General features: G+C 41.8%; 1 protein-coding gene across 22 annotated transcripts in view; it reads left to right on the forward strand.

Moving 5' to 3' along the window:
- Positions 1–12,128, forward strand: part of PPP3CB (protein phosphatase 3 catalytic subunit beta) — a 60,641-nt gene that overhangs the window by 755 nt on the left and 47,758 nt on the right. For 3 of the 22 annotated variants that reach the window (XM_077946603.1, XM_077946605.1, XM_077946611.1), the window contains exon 1: positions 8,002–8,092. The exons of 16 other annotated variants lie outside the window; for them this stretch is intronic. The gene's annotated coding sequence lies outside the window, so the exon portion shown is untranslated. Of the gene's footprint in view, positions 1–7,981; positions 8,093–12,128 lie in introns of those variants that run through there. 3 more of the 22 variants (XM_077946601.1, XM_077946607.1, XM_077946613.1) reach the window with 2 other exon arrangements.

Genomic DNA, 12,128 nt, shown 5'->3' on the forward strand with positions numbered 1-12,128 from the left:
AAACTGGGGGAACCTTGTGGGATGGGACCTTGGTGAAGGGTTGGGTAAGGAATTGGGAGGCCAGCCTTTATAGTGCAGAAAGGGAGAGAAAGCAGCATAAACAACAACAAAATTGTGGATAGGAAGTATTTACTTAGAAAACCGTCAACACTTTGGTCAAAATGGGTTACTCCTCCCCTACAAACACACACCCACACACTCATCCTAGACGAAAAAGTTAAATGTTTCTCAGCCAGGGCAGAATTTATGGATGTTTACCCACAACAGGTCAGCAGATTAATTTAAAATAGAGAAATTGAGAGCTAATTGAGAGTTGCTTAAGATTCCAAGCTTCCTGGGAGAGCCTACCAACCTCAAACACTGCTGTGGAGGTGAAAAATAATTGAAATGATTCTCTTTACCATGTATCTTGATTGATAAATTGAAATCGTAGAATAAACTTTTCCTTATTTGTATTGTATTTATTTTTAAAACATAGGTACTTTTGTTTTCATTCAGCTTCTCAAATACACTGGCACAGTATTTAAACACTGTTAGCCTACTTTTGGAAATCTGACTCATATGTTTCCATTAAAATATTTAAAAACGGCTGGGCTTGGTGGCTCACGCCTGTAATCCCAGCACTTTGGGAGCCCGAGGTGGGCGGATCACGAGGTCAGAAGATCGAGACCATCCTGGCTAACACGGCGAAACCCCGTCTCTACTAAAAACACAAAAAATTAGCCGGGCGTGGTGGTGGGCGCCTGTAGTCCCAGCTACTTGGGAGGCCGAGGCAGGGGAATGGCGTGAACCCGGGAGGCGGAGCTTGCAGTGAGCCGAGATCATGCCACTGCATTCCAGCCTGGGCAACAGAGCGAGACCTCGTTTCCAAAAAAAAAAAAAAAAAAATGAAACCTTTTTTCTTTTTTTTTTTTTTTAATTAAAAATTTTAAACCTGAACCTTCTTTGGTTCTTAAAAGAGTAATACTAATTTGGCCCGGTGTGATGGCTCACACCTGTAATCCCAGCACTTTGGGATGCTGATGAGGCAGGCGGATCGCTTGAACTCAGGAGTTGGAGACCAGCATGGGCAACATGGCAAAACCTTGTCTCTACCAAAAATACAAAAAATAAAAATTAGCCGGGCATGGTGGCGCTCCCCTGTAGTCCCAGCTGCTCGGGAGGCTGAGGCACGAGAGTCGCTGGAGCCTGAGAGGCGGAGGTTGCAGTGAGCCGAGATTTGCGCTAGTGTGCTCCAGCCTGGACGACAGAGCCCGACCCTGTCTCCAAAAACAAAAACAAAACACTGATTTGCACCTAGGCGTAAGTTACTAGTATATCCAGTTGGGCCAGGCATTGGAATGAGCTGAATAAAGAATTTATGGAATCCTTATACAGATAAATCTTAAAAAAAAAAAAAAAAAGTGATGCAGGCATTCGTTCTGTCAAGAAATCCTGGAGTTTTGTGGGGGTGGGAACGGGATATTGGCTACAGTCATTTTCTGACTGTATTTCTGTGTTGTGTGTGCATTTCCCTGGGCACTTTTCACCAGACTGTTAGATGGGGTAACCAATCACATTCCTGAACAATGAGTTTATGCTATCCTTATGCTTGTGAATCTTCTTATTCCTTGTCATATATGTGGTAATGTTTTTTTCTGTACTGCTTTAATGCAGTGAAAATAAGATTCCAAACATAAGGCAGATTCCTTAGGGGTGAGTTGTGAGTCCAAGGCAGTCATATTTGCAGATTATTGGTGTGGAATAAAAGCCATTTGATTTAGATAAATAGGAAAGGAGCTTGTTAATATAGAAAATTATAGTTAAATAAAGCTCATGGTTATCATATTTCTTGTGCTTCATTGAGCCCTCTTCATAGAGACTACTTTCATTTTTTTATGGAATTTGTTAACCAGTTGGAATGCTGTATGGATTATGTGTTTAAAGATGGTGTGTAACAGACTACTTTGCACTGCTCATGGAGTCTCCTGCATTTACTGAGAAATTCACCTTTCTTACAGATCCAGAAATCCACTTTTAAATTTCATTTTCAGGATTCTTCTTGTCTTTTATTCAGTAATTATTCTATAATGTGATACCTGATGGTACAGAATACTGGTTGCCTGAGATAAATGATGACTTGTGTGAGTTCAGCTTAAGTTTAACTTGTTAAAATCCAAATTTCTTTTAAGTCCACAATGTGGTGGTAGTTTTGTATCCATACATTTTCTTAGTAGTAATATTATGGAGACCATCTGTTGGCATTAAATGCAAGTAGTCTTTTTCTCCCTGGAACTTCTTTTATTTTTTTGAGACAGTTTCGCTCTTGTTGCCCAAGTGGAGTGCAATGGCGCAATCTCCCTCATTGCAACCTCCGCCTCCTGGGTTCAAGCGATTCTCCTGCCTCAGCCTCCCAAGTAGCTGGGATTACAGGTGTGCGCCACTATGCCCGGCTAATTTTTTGTATTTTTCAGCAGAGGCGGGGTTTCACCGTGTTGGCCAGGCTAGTCTCAAACTCTTGACCTCATGATCCTCCCATCTTGGCCTCCCAAAGTGTTGGGATTACAGGCGTGAGCCACCGCGCCTGGCTTGCCTCCCTGGAACTTCTTAGTGTCGAAATTTTATATTCTATGTTTCTAGTCATAAGGCCTACATTTTATGGTCATGTAGGTTTTTAAGGGTGTATAGGTCTTTCTGTGTTTAAGATCAGATACCTGAAATTCACTTTTTGTGAAATTTGGGAGCTTGGAATACTGTAGGTGATTCATATGTAAATGTGATTAGCTTGTCACTAAAATTATTAGTGGTAATTCCATGTCATTGATTATGGGTGATTAGGTTTTTGGTTGATTAAATTCAGTCTGAGCCTACTCCAACTGCTGGCTCAAGTCAAATTCTTCCTCTGTTTGAAAGTTGATCTAACCCACCTTATTAAGTGAGATGGTATATACCCTTTTAATTATGTTCTATTAAGCATTCTTTAGCTATGTAGGAAATAAGAAAATGGAAAAAAATTAGGAAAAATATCTAACCGTATCTGCATGTGTGCTTTCTTACCACATCAGCAAAGCTGGTATAGGTAATTAAAGCACAAAACCCTGAATTGATAAATATTGCTTTCTCTCCTCCCCACAAAGTTTACTTGACCTGGATTGCCCAGATACCTCCTTTTTCCCCCAGATACTTAAAAAATGTACTTTTTGCTTTGTATACCAGATTCTAGATTTGTAAAGCTGGATTGTCTCTTGAGAGTATCAAGACTGTTAGTATTAATAGAAAAATTCACCTTTTTACTTAGAGAGCATTGTCAATATTGGGTATATGTTCATTTTAGCACCTATAACGTGAGTCATTTTCTTAACATTATTTGCTGGGTTATATTAACCTCAAATTATGAGACTTTCAGATTGAACCTAAATGCTGAATTTATGTGTTTTAATTTTTTTTAAGCTAAAATATTTCTGATTGGCAACCTTAGAATTCATTTACATGCTGTTGCCAGTTGCCCTGCTTATAAATCTGAAGTCATTTGACTGAAGTGTTTTCTAGTACTTTTGCTTTAGGAGGATTACTTATTATTTGTTTGTTTGTTTGTTTATTTATTTTTTGAGATGGAGTTTCGCTCTTCTTGCCCAGGCTGAAGTGCAATGACATGATCTTGGCTCACTGCAACCTCCACCTCCTGGCTTGAAACAATTCTTCTGTCTCAACCTCCTGAGTAGCTGGGATTAGAGGCATGCGCCACCACACACGGCAAATTTTGTATTTTTAGTGGAGACGGGGTTTCTCCATGTTGGTCAGGCTGGTCTCAAACTCCTGACCTCACGTGAGCCGCCCACCCTGGCCTCCGAAAATGTTGGGATTATAGGCGTGAGCCACCACACCCAGCCAGATAACTTATTTTCAGATAATCCATATAGCCTTGGCGTGACATAGCTACTTCAGTGTTTCTTGCTAGTTCTATTTCATTATATTTTAAAGCAGCTTGAATTTTAATTTTTGTTTACAAAGTCTGTTTTGTGGACTTACCTATGTAAAAAGATAACTCCTGGAAATTTTTTTTTTTTTACTTTCCACTCCCATTACTGTTAACCATACTAAAATAAATCTTTAGGCCAGACGCAGTGGTTCATGCCTGTAATCCCAGCACTTTGGGAGGCCGAGGCAGGAGGATCCCTTGAGGTCAGGAGTTTGAGACTAGCCTGGCCAACATGGTGAAACCCCATCTCTACTGAAAATACAAAAATTTGGCCGGACACAGTGGCTCATGCCTGTAATTCCAGCACTTTGGGAGGCGAAGGTGGGCATATAACCTGAGGTCAGGAGTTCGAGACCAGCCTGACCAACATGGTGAAACCCCGCCTCTACTAAAAATACAAAAATTAGCCAGGTGTGGTGGCACATGCCTGTAGCCCTAGCTACTCAGGAGGCTGAGGCAGGAGAATCGCTTGAACTGGGAGGCAGAGGTTACAGTGAACCAAGATCATACCACTGCACTCCAGCCTGGGTGACAGCACGAGACTCTGTCTCAAAAAAAAAAAAAAGCCGGGCGCGGTGGCTCACGCCTGTAATCCCAGCACTTTGGGAGGCCGAGACGGGCGGATCACGAGGTCAGGAGATCGAGACCATCCTGGCTAACCCGGTGAACCCCGTCTCTACTAAAAAATACAAAAAAAAAAAAAAACTAGCTGGGCGAGGTGGCGGGCGCCTGTAGTCCCGGCTACTCCGGAGGCTGAGGCAGGAGAATGGCGTGAACCCGGGAGGCGGAGCTTGCAGTGAGCTGAGATCCGGCCACTGCACTCCAGCCTGGGTGACAGAGCGAGACTCCGTCTCAAAAAAAAAAAAAAAAAAAAAAACACCAACCGAACAAACAACAGTTAGCGGCAGGGCGTGGTGGCAAGCACCTGTAATCCTAGCTACTCGGGAGGCTGAGGCAGGAGAATCACTTGAACCCGAGAAGTGGAGGCTGCAGTGAGCCAAGATGGTGCCACTGCACCCCTGCCTGGGTGACAGAGCGATATTCTGTCTCAAATAATAAAAATAAATAAATCTTCAGTACCATGTGTCCTAGTGAAAGCAAAGGAACAGAAAGAGAGAGAAAAAGAGACTGTGAGGGGATGGAGTGAGAGGGAAAGGGAAAGGGAACACTATGGTAACAAGTTACCTTAAAAGGAAAATGCCAAGTTGGATATACAGCTGCTCAGTAGTGAGGCAAAAGCTTCAGGTTCCAGAGCTATTGAATGAATTGGCAAGAGTTGTAAGGAAAAGTTTGGTAAAAAGAACCTTGATTTATTAAAGTATGCCAATCATATGACTTCATTTCACCATAAAAAATGTTTTTTATACCCAGAGATGAAATAAGCTGAAGCTAATTGGGCATCATCTGTGTATGGTATGTAAAATTTATTTTGGAACATGACAGTTGTGAAATAGCAAATATTTATTAAATGTCTGCTGTATCACAAAACTGTAGGAGAACAACAAAAGTATAAAATATAAAATACAGTCTTGATTCATGAATAAATATCCTTGAAAAATTATCAATATATGTCATATGTATAGTTAATAATTGCCAGGTAAGTTGCGGAGCCAGCAAGTTGTCTGAGTTCAAAGGAGGTAGTGATGACTTTGGACTGGAATGGTCTAGGATGGCTTGTATAGAAGCAAAGTGGCCTTGATGGATGGTTAGAATTAAAATAGAGGATTGGGACCATTTATTTGTGCAATGATTATTGAGTACCAGCTTTGTACCAGGCATTGTGCTAGGCATTGATGATACAGAAGTGAATAGAATATTAAGTAAGATAGATTTTCTTGTAGTGCTGGCATTCTAGTGGGGAACATACTATTATAAATAAATAATATAATGAATTTGGTACAAAGCGCTACTGGAGCTGTAAAGAAGGGACTGGCTATCTTTCTTTGAGGGAAAGCATCACTGAGAGGGTAATGTTTCTAGGTAGTCCTTGAAGGATGAGTAGAATTTCGCCAGATAGAAAGTGGGGCTAGAGTAGGGAAAACAAGCAGAAAGGCATGGAATTTGAAAAAAGTATGAAATGTATGGCAGAAGTATGTAAAGTGCTTGGCAAGGAGTGACAGGAATGAAGTTAGAAAGGATCTTTTGTATTACAAGTTGAGGAGCTGAAACTTAAGCTATTAAGCAATATAGCAGTATATAGTACCTGGATAATTAAAAACACAAGCTCTGGAGTCAGACTGCCTGGGTTTGAATCCTAGCTCTACCACTTAATAACCTTTTTGCCATGGACAAGATACTTAACATCCCCAAGCCTTAATTTTCTTATCTGTAAAGTAGAACTAATAAAATCTTATTATAGGGTTGTTGGAGAATTAATAGAGACTGTGCACGTAAAGTAGGTACCACAGTGCCTGGCCTGGCACATGGTAAGTACTCAACCAGTCGTAGCCGTCACCATTATTATTATTATTATTGAAGGTTTAAAGTAGAATAGTGACCTAGTATTCTGTTTTTTGATGGCTAATTCTGGTCATGTTGTATGCAACAAATTATTGGTAGGGAAGAAGGTTGTCTAGTTAGGAGATTAATGGAGTAGTCCAAGTGGGGGATGACCAAGGCATGAAAAACTAGATATGACACAAATTCCTACTAATAGTAGAAGGTGAGTATATTGGATGAGTGAGTATGGAAGTGAAATAGGTGAGCAACAGTTTTTTAGGAAACAATAATCAGAATAATTTTGCTTTAGGGCTAGATTAAATTGGGCAATTGTAGTTAGATGCAAAGATTGGAATGATATTTTAAAAGACTGAGAATGGTTAAATTGAGAAGAATCTTGAAAATAAGATTCAAGGTTTTCTTTTTCTTTTTTCTTTAGTCATTAAGAAACTACCCCAAGTTTTTGAGTAGGTTAATTTACTACTTTGTTCGGTCAAAGAGGAAGAAAATATTTTTCTAGTAAATGATAAGAACTTGAACTAATATTGCAACAATGGAAATTTAAGAAAATTGAATTTGAAGAATCAATAGGACTTAGAGTTCAGAAAGAGAACAATGACATTAAGTGTGAGTGATAGAGAATGGTGATACCTTAACAGGGGTAAGCCAGGAACGGGAGCCAATTTTGAGGGAAAGATATATTTAAAGAACCACCACGAACTAAAAGAGACCCAATGAATACCTTGAAATTTTGAAGACAATGCTGTTGGATTTATTGAATCTTTCCTTAAAGCATGTGCCCAAACCATACTTCTACTCCTGGCAAGCAAATGGTTATATCATTCTTCATGATGAGGCTTTTTTTTTTTTTTTTTTTTTTTTTTTACCTCAAGACAGGATCTTGCTCTGTCACCCAGGCTGGAGTGCAGTGGCATGATCATAGCTCACTGCAGGTTCAAACTTCTGGGCTCAAGCGATCCCCCAACTCAGCCTCCTAAGTAGCTGGGACTACAGGCACACGTCACCATGCCTGGCTAATTTTGTTTATTTTTTATGGAGACAGGAGTCTCACTATGTTGCCCAGATTGGTCTCGATTTCCTGGGCTCCAGTGATTGTCCTGCCTTGGCCTCCCAAAGTGCTGGGGTTACAGGTGTGAGCCACCATGCCCAGCCATGATCAGCCTTTTGATGTCTCCTTTTGTCAAAAGAAAATTGTCATTATGTTGGTATAAAGACAGATGATACAGGAGCAGCATTCTGAAGACTTCAGTTTCAACTATGGCTCTACTTCTTACTAGTGAAACCCCTTGAGAAACAACTTAATGTCTCTGAACCTGTTATCTATCGTTTGTGAAATGGAGATAAAACTTGCCTGACCCTAACCCCAGCACTGGGAGGTAGAGGCAGGCAGATCACTTGAGGTCATATGTTCAAGACCAGCCTGGCCAATATGGTGAAACCCCGTCTCTATTAAAAATATACTAATTAGCCCGGTGTGATGGATGCCTGTAATCCTAGCTACTCGGGAGGCTGAGGTAGGGAGAATTGCTTGAACCTGGGAGGTGGAGGTTGCCATGAGCTGAGATCTCACCATTGCATTCCAGCTGGGGCAACAGAGCGAGACTGTGTCGGAAAAAAAACAAAAATGTGCCTGACCAAACTCACAGAATGTGCCTCGGAATCATGTGGAATTATGTATGTGAAAGTACTTGGTCAACTATGAATAAAACACTATAAATATATTGTCATTGCTACATAAATTAGTGTCGTTAAACAAGTATTTTGGAAACTATAATCATTAATTCTGTAAACATTTCTTAATACCTGTGTTTCTCCTGTTTGGTTTTTTTTTTTTTTTTTTTTGGTTTTTTTTTTTGTGAGATGGAGTCTCATTCTGTTGCCCCAGCTGGAGTGCAGTGGCGTGATCTCGGCTCACTGCAACCTCTGCCTCCCAGGTTCAAGCAACTCTCCTCCCTCAGCCTCCCAAGTAGCTGGAATTACAGGCATCTACCACCACGCCTTGCTAATTTTTGTATTTTTAGTAGAGACGGGATTTCGCCATGATGACCAGGCTATTATTCTCAAACTCCTGACCTCAAGCGATTCACCCGCCTCGGCCTCCCAGAGTACTGGGATTGCAGGCATGAGCCACTGCGCCTGGCCAGTTCTTAAGTTTTAGATAGGTTATCACATAGACCTTGACGATGGTGGAACTTAGAATGGATAAGACTTGTGGGCCAGAAACTTGAGCTTTTGATGACTAGTTTTTTTTGTTTTTGTTTTTTTTTGAGAGAAAGTCTCACTGTCTCACTCTCGCCCAGGCTGTAGTACAGTGGTGCAATCCTGGCTTACTGCAACCTCCACCTCCCAGGTTCAAGCAATTCTCGTGCCTCAGCACCCCCCCAGTAGTTAGGATTATAGGTGCCCACCACCATGCCTGGCTAATTTTTGTATTTTTAGTACAGACGGATTTCACCATGTTGGCTAGGCTGGTCTGAAACTCCTGATCTCAGGTGATCCACCAGCCTCAGCCTCCTAAAGTGCTGGGATTACAGATGTGAGCTGCGGAGCCAGGAGCCCAGCCTATAATCGCTAGTTTAATAGATAGCCAGGATAAGGGTAAACTAGCCAGAGGCATGAATCTCAAAGGAGGAGGCATCTTTTTTTCCCTAGTGGAGCAATGATGTTGGAAGTGCTAATGGAGAGCTAAGAGAATGCTGAAGTCTCCGCTGGGATTAGTGGAATGTGGAAAAATGAGCACCATCCACTTTGAAAAAAGAATTTGAGAAGTATCCTTCAGGAGACCCAAGATTTAATTAAACTAGAGAGACAAGACACTACAAATATTCTGTGTAGAGCTAAAGAACAGAGAGGCCGGGTGCGGTGGCTCACGCCTGTAATCCCAGCACTTTGCGAGGCTGAGGTGGGTGGATCACCTGAGGTCAGGAGTTCAAGACCAGCCTGACCAACATGGGGAAACCCCAGCTCTACTAAAAATACAGAATTAGCTGAGCGTGGTGGTGCATGCCTGTAATCCCAACTATTTGGGAGGCTGAGACAGGAGAATCGCTTGAACCTGGGAGGCGGTGGTTGCAGTGAGCCGAGATTGCGCCATCGCACTCCAGCGTGGGCAACAAGAGCAAAACTCCGTCTCAAAAAACAAAAAAACAAAAAAACGAAAAAAAAATCCAGTCTGGCCAACATAATGAAACCCCATCTCTACTAAAAATACAAAAAATTGGCTGGGCACGGTGGCTCACACCTGTAATCCCAGCACTTTGGAAGGCTGAGACAGGGGGATCATGAGGTCAGGGGTTCGAGTCCAGCCTGGCCAACATGGTGAAACCCCGTCTCTACTGAAAATACAAAAATTAGTCAGTCATGGTGGTGCATGCCTGTAATCCCAGCTGCTCAGGAGAATCGCTTGAACCTGCGAGGCAGAGGTTGCAGTGAGCCCAGATTGTGCCATTGCACTCCAGTCTGGGCAACAAAGCTAGACTCCATCTAATATATATATATATATATATACACACACACACACACACAAAATTAGCTGGGTGTGGTGGTGTGCACCTGTAGTCTCAGCTATTTGGGAGGCTGAGGCAGGAGAATTGCTTGAACCTGGGAGGTGGAGGTTGCAGTGAGCTGAGATCGTGCCTCTGCATTCTAGCCCAGGCGACAATGCGAGACTCCGCCAAAAAAAAAAAAAAAAAAAAAAAAGATTGTGTGTAGGGATTGTGGGATAGATTAAAACAAAATCTTATAATAGGAATTCTGAAGGCCCCAGTGAAAAGGATGGAGGGAGAACAGCAAGAAGGAAATGGTATGAGGGAAAGAAATACAGACAAAAATTTAGAAGTATAGATGTAGAGACTGTATTTTGGATAGTTGCCAAGGATAGCAGTGATGGGAAGCACGATGGGATTAACTGACCTTAGGCATCTGAATGATACTTTGGAGTCAAGTTATTCACTTGGCACAGGCTGTACCCCCGTTGAAGTTAGAGGCCTCATAGGGCTAAGAGGGCAGCCCTTGCTTAGAATTGGGGAACAGGATCAGTTAATTCTCAGGTTTCTTTGCCCAGTGGTAGAAACATTAAGAAGATGTCTGTACCATCATCCCCTCTTTCCCAATTCCTGATCAGTCTGTGTTCTTGGTTTATTTTTCCAACTTCCTAAATTAAAATGTTTTTCAGTCCTATTTTTTTAGCCACTATACATTAAATGTGAGTGAAAATACCTTGCAAATATTATTGGTTACTATATAGATATGCCCTTCATGTCAAAATTTGGATAAAAGGAAGATTTTCAACAGAACAGTTTGGTCAAAATGAATGTTACCAAATCAAGATTTTTAGGTTTTGAGGGGATTTTGTAGCTCTTGTTTGTTTTTGTTTTTGTTTTTTTTTTTTTGAGACGCAGTTTTGCTGTTGTCACCCAGGCTGGAGTGCAGTGGCATGATCTCGGCTCACTGCAACCTCCGCCCCTCCAGGTTCAAGTGATTCTCCTGCCTCAGCCTCCTGAGTAGCTGGAGTTACAGGCGCACGCCCCTATGCCCAGCTAATTTTTGGGTTTTTAGTAGAGACAGGGTTTCTCCACGTTAGTCAGGCTGGTCTCGACCTCCTGACCTCAGGTGATTCACCTGCCTCAACCTCCCAAAGTGCTGGGATTACAGGCGTGAGCCACCATGCCTGGCCGATTTTGTAGCTCTTTAGATTGTTCCAACACATCCTCTATTATTAGCCATTTCAGTTGTTGACTATTTGTATTGCATGTATATACATTTATTTTCTGGTTTTTCCCTATCACAAATATAGAAAAGTGAGGAAACATAGTCTGAAAATTAGGAGAAAAAAGTATATATGGAGGGGGGAAAATAAACTCTGGAAAAGCAGAAATACTTGGCTGAAGATGAATTAGAAATAAAAAAGAAAAACCTTTAAAAAGCCTGGAAACTATATGGAAATGCTTTAAAATGCTTTAGGAGTTGCAAAACAAAGTGGTAGTTGAGAATTAATTGTTTTTTTGTTTTTTTTTTGAGATAGAGTCTCTATCGCCCCAGCTGGAGTTCAGTGGCACGATCTCGGCTCACTACAACCTCCGCCCCCTCCAGCTTCAAGCGATTCTTCTGCCTCAGCCTCCCAAGTATCTGGGACTACAGGTGTGACACCATGCCTGGCTAATTTTTGTATTTTCAGTAGCGATGGGGTTTCACCATGTTGGCCAGGCTGGTCTTGAACTCCTGACCACAAGTGATCTACCTGCCTTGGCCTCCCAAAGTGCTGGGACTGCAGGCATGAACCACCCCACCTGGCCAGAGAATTAATTTTTGATGAAAAAAATTTTGACTCTCTATTGAGCAACTTGTTTTAGGCCAAATTCTATTTCGACAGTTATCTTTTGCCCCGTCAGGTCTCCTGCTGAAGCTCCTTTCTCCACTTGCGAAACAATACTATACATGCCTTTTTTCTCTTATTTGCTGATAAATTAAAATTTATTTTATTTTTATTTTTTATTTTTAGACGGAGTCTCGCTCTGTCGCCCAGGCTGGAATGCACTGGCACGATCTCAGCCCACTGCAACCTCCACCCCCCCAATTCAAGCGATTCTCCTGTCTCAGCCTCCTGAGTAGCTGGGACGACAGGCGTGCGGCCACCACGCCTGGCTAATTTTTTGTGTTTTTAGTGGAGATGGGGTTTCACCATTTTGGCCAGGCTGGTTTTGAATTCCTG

This window comes from Macaca mulatta, chromosome 9 (genome assembly GCF_049350105.2).
Source record: "Macaca mulatta isolate MMU2019108-1 chromosome 9, T2T-MMU8v2.0, whole genome shotgun sequence".
Lineage (NCBI taxonomy): Eukaryota > Metazoa > Chordata > Mammalia > Primates > Cercopithecidae > Macaca > Macaca mulatta.